Raw genomic sequence first — 13,896 nt, 5'->3', positions numbered from 1 at the left:
TGTGTTATTTTGTGCAATTTATAGTTCACGTATTTTTACGTCCTGTGATTCGGTCATTCAGGTAATCCGCGTGTCTTTGCAGGGCAAACACGTATTTTGTGGTAACGTTAAAGTTGTTTTTAGCACATTACTTTTACTCTAGAATTATTCAAAATTAATATAAATATATTTCGACAGTACGCTTGACATGTATTACATATTTCAGAAATGGTTATTAAAAAGAATTGTTAAGTGTCATTGTTATCAATTATATTCAATCGATATTATTAAACTGAATTCCAATTTCTTAATATATAGAAAGTATAGCAGAGCTATTTCGCAGTTGAAGGTCGAAAATAAAAGTTCTTTTTTCTTAGAAGAGCCAATAAAGATAATCTAGGTCTGAAAATATCTAATTTTCAAATAAAGTTTATATATTTTTTATTTATGCTACATTTTCAATTAATGATAAGTAATTCGGAATTTTAATAAATTGTAATATGATTTATAATTAAAATAAATTCAATCAAAATTAATTTTAATAAATAAGATCTTCTTTTAAGAAATAAACCCAATACAACCTTTTGAGTTAAAATTACAAAGAAAGAAAATTAGCGGAGAATAAGAGTCAAATTAAAAATTTAATGCTTTCAAATATTTCTGAGAAATTGGATGGTTTTATATGGATTTTTTTATAGAATATATTTTACAGCTAAGCCTTTGAATGAATGAAAAAGTTATTATTAATTTGTGATCAATTAGAACAAAGGATGTGGAGATATTTAATACTTTTTGCATTTTTTTACTTCAAATTAACAAAACCACTTTTAATTATGGATGATATTTTAATATCATATCAATAGAAAAATAAAGGGACTAGAAAAATATCTGAGTTAACATTATAATAGGAATAGAAACCTTCAAATTAATCAATTTCATTATAAATCATAATATATTAATAGTTAATAAAATAGAAACCCTCAGATAAAAATAATTGGAATTAAAAATTTATTTTACAGATTAATTAAAATTACACTGTAAAATAAAATATCTCCTATAATATATACATATTTATCTTTTCTTATTGACAGTTACTTATTTTGTTATTCAGTTATTTTTTATTATTAAGGATTTATAATATAATTTAAAGCAAATGTTACCACTTTTTTAAATAAAGTACACTATTTTACTGTGAAGAGTTCTTTAAAACTTTCAGTTTTGAAAGATTGAACATTTCGAAATAAACAAAAGGTCGTCATATATTTTTATCTTATATTTCAATTTGCTCCCACTCAAAAAAGATCTATTTAAGCAATATTTTTACATTTATTGATGTATAAATTTCTCTAAACGTTATCTGAATAAACTGCCTTTTAAATTTTTTACTGCCGTCTAGTAAATGTATGTTTTTTTTTCCGTTAAATCTTTTTATAATGTAACACTTTTCAGTATTATTCATTGTTTCATCGTATAAGAAACATCCAATTTTTTTGAAAACGGAGCTGTTTCCTTCTTTTTCAGCTACTGAATGGCTAAAATAATTCTTTTTTCGTGTATTTTGATGCTTCCTACGACAGTTAAATGTAGGTGAAAAAAACCGTTTGGAACAGATGTCAATTTTTCATCTCTTAAGAGATCTTGAACAAGGTATCGGTCGATCATTTATTTTGTGTCAAACATTCTTTGATAAGTCTTCGATATCGGAAGGAAGCATTATATTTTCTGTGATAAATGTTTTAAAATATTTTATTTTGCTGTGTTGCCATACTTTGAAAAAGAAATCAATTTCAGTTTCTAAAGGAAAAAGGTGGACATGTTCAATTTTTTACGAACAGCTAATATGTTGAATATTTATTATTGAGATAACTAGCTAGGCTGGCTTCATCTTAGACTATTTGTAAACTCAGGAATGATGTGATTTTACACGCCGTGGAAATTGGAGACCTTGGAAAAATCCGAAATAGCTACGATCACTCATATTTTTTATTGCACTTGGAATCGTAAACAATTGCAAATTGGAGTGGAGAAATCAAAAATACATACGTCGCTTATAGTATGACGCGTTTTCATTATAAAAGAGTATTAATACGATAACCTATGAAAATCAAATATGCACTTTGAATGCTTTTTTTAGCATAAAAACAAACTTTCATATTGATCTAAATTTTTTTTTCTAACCCATACACAAAATTTCATTTAATTAAGTCATTGGGTTTTATTTTTAGTTGCCATTGTGGTGAATCGCATATAAGCCAGTAACAGCGCTTCTGCCCGAACAGGTGTTTTGGCAAAATGGGAATGTCCCAGGTTCTATCCTCACGCGTCACATACCGCTAAACCGTTTCACATATGTGCGAATGTATACAGACGGTCAACCCTTTCGAGAATTCAATACAGAATGCATACAGATGGTCAACCTTTTCGAGAATTCGATACAGAATGCATACAGACGGTCAACCATTTCGAGAATACAATACAGAATGCATACAGACGGTCAACCGTTTCGAGAATTCAATACAGAATGCATAAAGACAGTCGACCCTTTCGAGAATCCAATACAGAATGCATACAGACGGTCAACCCTTTCGAGAATTCAATGCAGAATGCATACAGACGGTCAAACCTTTCCAAAATTCAATACAGAATGCATACAGACGGTCACCCTTTTCGAGAATTTAATACATAATGCATACAGACGGTCAACCATTTCGAGAATTCAATACAGAATGCATACAGATGGTCAACCGTTTCGATAATTCAATACAGAATGCATACAGACGGTCAACCCTTTCGAGAATTCAATACAGAATTTGACAAAGAGCTACGATGATAAAATTGATTTCATTCAAGATTTTAAAGAAATCTACAAATTTATTGTAAAGACCACATATAAAATCTAATCAGTCTAGCTCTAGAAATTTTAAATATACGAGTATTCGTCTTCGTCTTTCGTATATTTCATATACGAGATATACGAAGAAAAAATCTTGTAATCGTCGTAAATCAGTCTGTCTATCCATCTATCTGAATGCCGACGTCCTGGCATAGGGGTAGTGAGTCTTCCCCATGATCTGGACGTCCCAGGTTAGAATCCCGGTTTGAGCATGGTTGTTCTTCCGTTGTTCTATCTGTGAGATGTGTGAATGTGCCCTCCTGTAAAAAGGGGTTGTGCAAGCGAATGAGTGATGCGTGAGTAGCAAAGTCGTACTCGTGGCCCTAGTTGGCGCTACTATAAAAAAAACAGACGCTCCCCCTCCGGCTTAAATCGCTGTCTTCGTTACAGCGGGCTAGTTCGTGGCAAGAGCTATAAGAAACAACAACAACATCTTTCTGAATACAATGAAAAAACAGTAATTACAAAATGACAAAAATTAGATTGATAAAATTTGATACGCAGAGATATGCATCGATAATTAAAAAAAAAAATTGATGCATTTCTAAAATAATATACCAAAGCTATCAAGAAGTTGATCGCCTGTCTGTAAATCCGCATGTAAACACAATAATTCAAATTCGTAAAATACTTAGTTGAACGAAATCCGATTTACAGTTTCAGAATCCAATATACAAATTTTAATGCAATCTTGAACAAAATCCATCAACGTGTTGACAGTCCCTCAGTCTGTATTTTTCAATGCATGTAAATACAATGATACAACAACGCAATGATTTAAATAAATGAAATTTGATATGTGGTCTGATGATTATAATCATAAATTTGTGTCAAATTTTAATTTCAATTGATTCATAATAAAAGTATCAGAAAAAATAGATATTGGTTATTTGATATTTGTTTCTTAACTGCATGCCAGCGATTATTCGCCAAAGGTTCGGTCGCTAATATTTTTGGTAACTATCATTAAGAAATATCCTTCGGATAATAGATTTAGATATTGTTTTCAGACATGGATTGTTTTTACTATATTACCTGTGGAGTTCGGAACAGAATGCGTAATTCATGGAACTCTGAAGCTAAAAATTGGAGAGTTCATAACTTTCTCGATATGGACCAAGATCCACAAGTTTATGCGGTGTAAGGGATTTACACATTTATTAAGGAGTTTACGAATTTTAGTAGCAAATAATTCACGAAGATCACATCTATGGTTAAAATATTATGCTTACAATTAGGCAGATAACCTGACAGCCAGATGTTATTCCAAAATTGGGTTAGATACATATTACATAGATAACATTGAATCTATAAATATTTTGATATTAGAAAAATAACTTTATTTTAATAAGCAGCACTTTAATTATATCAACATTTTTTTAGGATGAATTTTCCAGTTTCCGGACTATGTAACATATAGCCGGTGACCAGCAACGATACATTTCTCATTTCCTTAAATTCACATACTCTGTGCAAGCCTGGTGTTATCAGGTAAGAATTAGTCATTTATTTAAATTTTGAATCTTGATGCTAAAAATTATAATATTTTATATTGTTTTATACATTATTGATGTAATTTAACAGCTGTTATAAAGATTATATAAGGTATCTACTAGAGTCTTTGTACCCCAGTTTATTTGAGAACAGCTACAACTATTGCCTCACATTTGTGAGTAGATATAGTAAAGTGAATTTGTGCTACTTGATGATATCGGCTACAGCGCCACCTGGCTTTAAATACTGGTATTAGCGTTATAATCTACAAAATTTCGAAAACAGTACTAGTCAGTTTTAAAATTGTATAGAGTCCTCAATTTAGTATAAAAAGACACCTTGAGTGCATTAATGTTACAAACAAGACGTTTCAAATGCATATTGTAGCGTCGCAATTATTAAAATTGTAACTTAATAAAGAAATAAACAAAAAAAAGAGTAGGTATTATAAGAAGCCTTTATTTTCATTGCTCAAATTGCTTTCCATTATTTTCTCTGCAGACTTTTTTTATTAGTAGTAATAAGGCATTCCTTGTGCACCACAAAGTACAACACAAGGCTTACATACATAGATAAAAGCAGATTTTCGAAAATGATAAAAACAACAGGAAAAAAAAAAAAAAAACAAGACAAATTAAAAATTGAAGCAGCAAAGGCAATAAATTTACAGAATGAGAAAAAAGTCATTTTGTGGTGAACCAAAACATGAAGCGGAGGTGGAAACTTAATATTAAAGGCATCGAGATCCACAATAAAATCCCTTCTCCCTTCAGTAGTAAGTTTGGAGCAGTCAAAAAGCAAGTGTCCGACATTTTGAACTCCACCCACGCTGCAAGAGCACAGATCAGTGTCCGATAATCCAAATTTCTTGAGGTTTTCACTGCAGACTTGGGCCTTTGTTTAAATCATTTCATTTGCCGTGCATTTTACCTCATCGGTTGATGTGCTAGTACCAACTACAATAATACGTTTTAGAAAGCCTTACGTGTTGGTGGGAATAAGCTGATTGAATTATTCCCACCGAAAAAAAGCATATTGCAGCATTTCTTTGTTCGAAAAATAACATTTTCTTATGGCTTTTACTTATAACATCATAATGTCGGAAAATGCGAATAAACAAATGCGCAATTTAAGGGTTCTGTTTTTAATATTTATGTACACAAGGTATCTTCTTGTACTAGAGCTCTTCAAGATTCTCTACAAGGTGTCTTTTGTAATTGATTTTACACTCATATGTTTGACCGTTTTCTGAAGATTAACATTAACTTTGCTGTTTACAACAGGTGACGTTATATCGTACTGATTTTAAGGCAACATTTGAGACAATAATTATTGTCTTCCAAATGTAGAATAGAAGGCATGAACTGGACATCCTGTACTGTTTTTACAATATTTATCACTATTGTAAAATCATTATAAATACCATTTAGAAAAAAAAAATTAAAAATAAATAGTTTGAAATAATTCAGATTTCTTATTAGAACCGAATTTTTTAATGAAGAATTCTATAAAGTATTAAAACAAATAAAGTTTTAAAGGAATCCTTAGTATTTGAGTTATATAAAAAACGCATAAAACGTTTAGTCAATAATAATGAAAGCCATAAAATAGTTCACATTTTTGTCGTTGCTCTTGAAGTGATCAACTTAATAAAAAAGGAACATTTAACTAGTTTTTAATAATTTGTTGCCTTACAATTATTTTCAACTTCTCAATTAAATTATCTGACAATTCGTCCTTTCACGTATGTTTATAACGCTGTAAGTTTCTGGATTTTTGAAATAAATTCATAATCATCCTTTTTTCTGTTACAGTGGTAAAAGGATAAAAAAATTTTGGATAAAATCTTTATGCATTTATTTATTTACGAGTAATTTATTATTAAAATTGCGTTGAACTTCTGTTTCACTGTATATAATTATCAAAAAAGAGTAAATGCAGCAAAAATTCCGTTTTTCCTATTAAGTCTATTCTCTTGTAAAAGAGCTAACTACATACCAGAACATATTTCTTGTATTTGCTATTATATAAACTACAGAACAGAATAACTGTACAACATGCAAAAATAATTTTAGATATTACATTTTATCCGAACATGAGTTCATAAAACAGCACAGCTGATTATTAAGCCTTTTCGCTAGGAATCGAAATATACTATTAGCTATATCGAGATAAGCGAATGCCTTATTAAAGGCCGAATAATATTTCGAAAGTCAGTACACTTTCCAGGCCCGTAGGCGACAAAGCTGAAAAGCATTCCGCTAGCTATCAGTACTACGATCCCAAAAGACCCTTCCTTCTCTGTGGACTGGTTACTGTCTACAGGGAATACCAAGGATGTTCCTGTCTAACATTGCGTAGACTTTTGTTTTAGTTTCACTTTCTGGGAGTTTTATTTTGTTCGGGAGACTACGGAATCCAAGCAGACTATTAAGTAAACTTTAAGGACCAGTGAGTTTATCACGTCAAGAGATCTCAAGAAAAGTTTGCCATCACTTTTGGGTCTTCTTCATTTGTTTGATTGCTTTCAGGAAAGTTTTGTTGACTGTTTCGATTTTTAGCCTTACTCGTTAAGGCGCACTATAGAATATTATGAGTTGCTTTCAAATAAGCTAATGATATATTTGGAAGTAAAAAAAATATTTGATGTTTAGCCAGGAAGAAAACGTGAATGGTTTTCAATGGAATTTTGAAGAGATAAAGATTTTATTTTTAGAAAATCAGAACTGAATTATTCATAGTAAATGAAAATTATTTTTTGTTATTTCTAATGTTATGGTAATTCGCTTAGAAAATGTAAAACTTTTTCCTACATTTTTCGAAAGAGAGAGGTCAGAATTGTTTTTATGAAATGTAATATAAAAGAAGAAGAAAATAAGTAATTGTCAAAAACACAAGTTTCAAATATCGTAATTTTCATTTCTATATGTAAAATATTTTTATTTTATTGATTAATTTTTAAAAATATATATTATAAAAAACTTATTAATCACTCATATGCAAACATATTGCTATGTTAAATTCAGTTGTCCAATTATTTCCGAAATCTAGATTGTACAATAGAGCACTAGGCCACCATTTCTTGTTATTTTATTTTGATAATAAGGTGAATTTGTTCTGTTATAAAGTTTAAAAAATCTGAAAAATACCGGGATTTTTAATTTAATTTTATTTTGTAAATTTTGAGCTGGCATTTCATTAATATGAAGATCATGTTGAATGTGTTATGTATCATGAAGTATATGAAATCTGGTATTTAGATTCTGTATTGTGTTGTAAGGATGCAAGCTATTAAATTGCTGAATAAATGAGTCCAGATTTTCCATCAAATAAATATTTTATATTCTTGCTGTTATACTATAGTAATGACCTTGTAATGAATTAAATTGTATAATAAGCTTTTAATGATTTGAATTGTATAGTACAATTTATATACTGAAATTTTGATTCAAATTTCAAAATGATTTAGAATAGTTTGAAAATTATCCTTGCAAGTTTCTGTATCTCTGATAAACGGTAGTTCATTAATATTGTTTCCCAACCCAGTTAATTGACCTCCTTAATCTTAAACTTGATTAGTTAGTATTTATTTTCTTCAGTACTGTAAGAAAAAAAAAGATAATATGTATTGGATTAAACGGTATTAAAAATATTTACTATAAGGTAATTTAAGTGAAAGAAAGTTATAAGTTATTTATAGAAATACCAAACATTTTGTATAGGAATTTCGTACTGTAATTATAGATCTCTTGTTTTTTTCCTGATTTAAAACATTTCTGATTCTTCATTCTATAAAATTGTTTAATTATCACTGACTGACAACGCATTTTTTTTAATAATCTTCTTTCAGAATTCATAGATTTTTCAGTGTTCTATTTTTTTATAATTAAATCTTTCCTTTTCAAACTCTATTCAAATTGAAGCAGTGATGGAAAACATTTTTGATCACTTTACAATTCCTTTCTTTAACAATCCAGCATTAAAAAAGTACAAAGAAGACTTCAGGATTATTTCCAGCTAACTCACAAAATGTGAAAGTCAGAAAAACGGAAGGAAATAAATTGTTTTCCGCTGTCTTCTTCTGGGGACGTGGAAGTCGGGACTTGGAAACTCAGTACTACATTTTCTTTGTCGGTATGACATTTTCTGTTGTCGCTCATGATACTAAAAAGCAAAAAAAAAAAAAAAAAAAAAAAAAAAAAAATCAAAGGCCCGGAAATTGAACTCTGAAATCAAGTCATTCAAATAGTTTACTGCTCAATCGAGCTGAAATTGTATTCAAAGTTTTTTTTTTCCTTTCCTTGTTGGGATTAAAAGAAATTCAACTTGTTTTTTAATGCGAAATATCTTAGAATTTTATTTGATGATTTGGCAGCTTCGATATTTAAAGTAGGATGACTTTTTTATTAATTCTCTCTTCACATGACACAACTTTAAAAAAGAAGGTGGGTGCTTTTTCTTTTCAAATTGGACGAAATTAATTACTAATGAAGAATATGACAGAGAAAAACGAACTTAATACAAACTAACTTTGGCAAATACTATAGTCAACCCTTCTGCACCATACATGTTGCAAATTATTTTCAGTGGAACACGGTGTCAGAATTGAAATCTACATCGGGATGTTTTGACGACTTAATTTTTCATGTAGCAAAATGTAAAATTTGTGCTGATATACTCCAACAACTCAGCACTTAAATGTGAAAAACTTCCGCTGGTCATCCAACAATTTAATACATAATTGTTAAAAGCTTGCTCTGTTTCTCCAACAATTCAATGTTCATATACGAAAAAATTGTTCTGGTCCCCCTACAATTTAATACTCAAATGTTATAAGTATTTTTCAACTATTTCCGCGCAACACGTTGAAAAATACTGCTATATCCTACGAAATCTTGCTGGCATGTGTTTGTGAACGAAGTAGGGCCTACAAGGGAAGGGGGGAAGCAAAAACATTCGCGTGCGAGGTGGATGTCTAGTATAGATTATGCAGGTAACATGGATACACGAAAATCGTCCAGCTTCATAATTTAGAATAAACATTTATTCATAAAATATACAAGAATGCATACAATTCCCAGGAATGGTTCATAATTTTCAAGGATTTTATTGTATAGAAAATCTAATGGTTGAATAACCACTGAACGAAGAGAAGGAAGGATATCGTACTTAATAGTGCTATTATGAACTAAAGAAAATGTGTGGAAAAAGGAGTAGATAAGTGACTTAATTTATGAGAAATAATTATTTTCTTAAATATGTAGATTTAATCATGTATATTTATAAAAGAATATTATAGTACTTACTTTCAGTTAATGAGATTTGAAAATATACCAGTTTATTTAGAGAATTTTTCACTGATTTGTTAGAGCTTGATTTTTCCTAATCAGTGAAGTATCAGTATTTTTACTCAAGAAAATCAGCAATCAGTACTTTTACACAAGAAAATCAGATATCAATATTTTTACTCAAGGAAGTGATCAGTATTTTTTACTCAAGAAAAATCAGGATGAGCATTTTTACTCAAGAAATTGGTTCATATTTTTACTCAAAGATCAGTGATCAGTATTTTTACCCAAGAAAAGCAAAACGACTTTAAAGAAACCAAAGTAAGAAAGCGAAGAAAATATTTAACTGCACAAGAAAAGTATTTTCTCTGAGAAGAAAACTTTCCTTAAAGCGTACTCTAATATAAATATGTCTAAAGAGTACGCTTCGATTTTGTTTGACACTAACAATTTTCCAAAGACATTACTTTATATTCCATTTTTAAAACATAAAAGAAAACAATGACAAAGACGCGTTTTTCTCCTTATACGTTTATGAAATGTTTTCCCAGGTAGAAAAGCTAATAAAAGCGTAAATACTTGTGTTTTTATTTGCTCTTCACTTACGTTAAAAGTTTAGCATTTGGGACTTGGCGTTCCGATTTAGAAATGAAAAAGGCTTTTATTTCCTTACTACCGGCGGGCTTTCGCAAATGGAAGAAGTTGAAATGAAATAAACTCGAATATTACCTTCAAATGGTTTGAATGGGAAGGCATTGCATATGTAAAACAAAAAGCGGGCGCATTGACAGAGAATGGGGTTTTATTATTTTCATTTTATGCTGCTTCGGAAATAAGATTATCTGAACTCAGTACGTAGCGTCATGGCTAAAAAGTAGGCAATTTTTGTGAAGCTCTGAGCGGTTTTGGTCATTGAAGTCGACATTATAAAATCAAAAAATATGTTGTTTAGAGACAAAAACTTTAAGCAAAGTATTTCTTAGACAACAATAATATCCATAGAAAACTGCTGTTACAGCAAAATGGAAATTTTGAACACTGAAATAACAAGCACTTGTTTCGAATTTTGACATTTACATCTAGAGCATTTTGAAGGAAATGGCAGATTCTAAACACTTTTTGAAAAATTTGAATATATTTTGCTTTTGAAATCTTTTTGCCGAGCATTTTAAGAAATGATCCAATCTAAGTGGGAAAAGAATATGGAAAATTAAATAAAAATTCTGCTCTTCAGGAAGGCTGGTACTGTCATATGTTTATTTAACTTTTCGTCAGTATTTCTTAAAGAATATAACTGGAAATTATAGTAATTTAAAGACTGCACTTTTAAATATAATGATAATTGTTTTATTCTGAAAAAATATTTAAAAATATTAATTAAAATATTTATTATTAAAAACTATTATGAAAAATATTTAAAAATATTAATTAAAATATTTATTATTAAAAACTATTATAAAAAATATTTAAAAATATTAATTAAAATATTTATTATTAAAAACTATTATAAAAATATTAAAAATATTTAAATATTTTATTTTATTAAAAATATTAAAAATATTTAAATATTTTATTTTATTAAAAATATTAAAAATATTTAAATATTTTATTTTATTAAAAATATTAAAAATATTTAAATATTTTATTTTATTAAAAATATTTTTTTTAATATTTAATTTTAAAAATTTAATTAATTCTGAAAAAAAATATTTAACCAAATAAGTAACAATGATTACAAATATGACATTTTAATTTCATTTTTTAAATTTCTAATTTTTTTTGTTTAATTAAGTAGAATTTTTAAAATTTAACAAACATGTCGGATTGAACATTAACATATACGGAAAGGGCTAGACGATGTAAGGCCCAAAAAATAAATTTGAGTTTAGTTTGACAAAATTTAGTTCATCAGATTTAAACTGTTGTAAGTAATAAATTTAAGATTTTGAAGGTAAATTTTAAAAATATATATAAAACGAAACGCATTTCATATTGCATTTTAGTTTTTGAGAGCTGTTATTGTTTGTGAACTAGATTACCAATACTGAATTAGAATGATCAAATCTTTCATACACATTTTAGAGCTTCTTGAATTGAATATGAATTGTATACGGATTTAAAAATTCTAAGAGATACGAATGCATGTTTTCAACTGCCAACTGAACAGGAAACTACACAATTTAGGAATTCGACACTACAGTGACATCAGAATAATATAACGATATATTAGAGATTCGCATGTTTGACATGACTCATTAAATATCAATGAGTCATTGGATTAATATCAGTTTGAGCATTCACCAGCAAACGTCAGCTACTGTCGCGTGTCTAGATGATCGATCTCATGATTGATGCAATCGCATAATATTAATATTAATGTAGCAGGCAATCAACGCTTCCCAAATCGGCAAAACATACTTATTTCTGCAATTTCATTAAATATTGTTATCTATACTTGTTCTTACTTGATGTTTCTAGAAGTCTTTACAAAAAATTAAAATAATAGTTGAAGATCTATTGACAATGAATGATTAAATGAGACTGAAAGTGGTTAACTAATAATATAAATCAAAATGATACAAATATATTGTACTATTTTGAAAAAAAAATGTTAATTAAGTTTTGCGTAAATATTAAAAAATAATTATAAAAAAATTGATAATTTTAATAAAAAATGATTATTTAAGATTGTAAAGACTATAAATTGTAAATTTTAATAAAATGTTTGTTTAAGATTATTATTAAAAATTATGAATGAATAAAAGAAAGACAATGAAAATTGCCCTTTTGTAATAGAAAAATTGGTATTTTGAATGACTGTGACAAACTTTACAAAAAAGATTCTATCATTATCGTCTGATTTAAATAATTAATATGGAATGTTTACAAATTAATATAAGAATATTCAACATTTAAAACGAATTAGGTAAGAAATTTTGCATATGGTATTGTATGTTTATTCCTTGAATTTTACATGTTTCGATATATTTTTTTCTTAATAAAAATGCAAAATTCTTACTTTTAACTAAATTCGTTTTTCTATTTCAATTGAAACTCTTCAATTTAAAATAGAAATCTGAAGAAAGTACTTTCGATAGATTTTTCATAAAAGTATTTGAATAGTTACACTGAAGTTCGAATATTATATGATGCAGTGAAAAACTCATAACTTTCTGATAAGAGCTTATCAAAAGGTTTTGACTTCCAAAGGTTAATAACATGATTTTGATATATGGTACGGAGGCAATATTAAGTTCATTCATACATTTCTTTTCAATTGAGTCTTTACTCCATGACGAGACATGATATTTTCCCCATGGAGTCCGTCACGGAGTATTTTTGGTACATTTTCAAATATAATTTTCTTTATTTTCAATGCTGGTTCAATGGCCCTACACATTCATATCAAAATGGTCTGAGTGGTTTCCATTTTCTCTTTCTATTAACACGAAAGAAGTGTACATGATATAAAATTTTTCCAATATGCCCCTCGCTATCAATGAGATTTCAAGAACGCTGTTGACAGGACCTATAATAGAAGAATTTGGGTGGCGTGTAGGCATGGTTTACTCTCTATACCTCTCAATGGTTTCCTAGTGCAGGAAGTAGAAAATTTCTCATCTCCCAAATTTCTATGATGTACAGTGATTTTTATTATGGTTTCAAATTCTCAAAGGATAACGTCCTTTAAGATGTGGGGGCGTATTTCGGATATACTGCAAAATTCCTGCTCGTTGAAGTTGAAAATACTTTAATGTGGATTATAGAATAAAGTTATTTTGATATTTTTCAAGTACAATTCAATGATGATGTCTGACCAAGAATGATTTCATGCATTATCAATCTATAGCTGTCCATGCTACAAAAGAATTTATTTTTAAATACAAAATTTGAATTGAATGTGAGTGAAATTGAAAAGTTTTCTTATTCCTTTTATATCATTGTGTTATGACGAATTTATTGCATGTTATTTATTTGTATTTGTAAAACTGGAGTTTTGTAGCCTAATTTCCAAATTTCCTTAATGTATTAAATTTATGACATTAAATACATATTTTTTTGATAATAGTGCGATATTTTAATTTTTGATAGCAGTATAATACTTTATTTATCTTATTTACTTTGTTTGCTTAATTTAATGATTTTTTATTGAACTTTCGCCATTTGGTATTAAAGTTTAAGAAAAAAAATGTATTATAAAATTTTACGAAAATTTAAAAAAAATTCTATGAAATATATTAA

General features: G+C 28.4%; 1 protein-coding gene across 1 annotated transcript in view; it reads left to right on the top strand.

Annotated features, from left to right (window-relative positions):
* The window catches only part of LOC129965843 (dopamine receptor 2-like), a 242,491-nt gene that overhangs the window by 207,253 nt on the left and 21,342 nt on the right, over positions 1-13,896 (top strand). Inside the window, exon 4 of the mRNA XM_056080061.1 lies at positions 4,256-4,363. The gene's annotated coding sequence lies outside the window, so the exon portion shown is untranslated. The remainder of the gene's footprint in view (positions 1-4,255; positions 4,364-13,896) is intronic.

This window comes from Argiope bruennichi, chromosome 4 (assembly GCF_947563725.1).
Source record: "Argiope bruennichi chromosome 4, qqArgBrue1.1, whole genome shotgun sequence".
In the NCBI taxonomy this organism is placed as follows: domain Eukaryota; kingdom Metazoa; phylum Arthropoda; class Arachnida; order Araneae; family Araneidae; genus Argiope; species Argiope bruennichi.
This window is presented reverse-complemented; position numbering and strand designations above follow the sequence as displayed.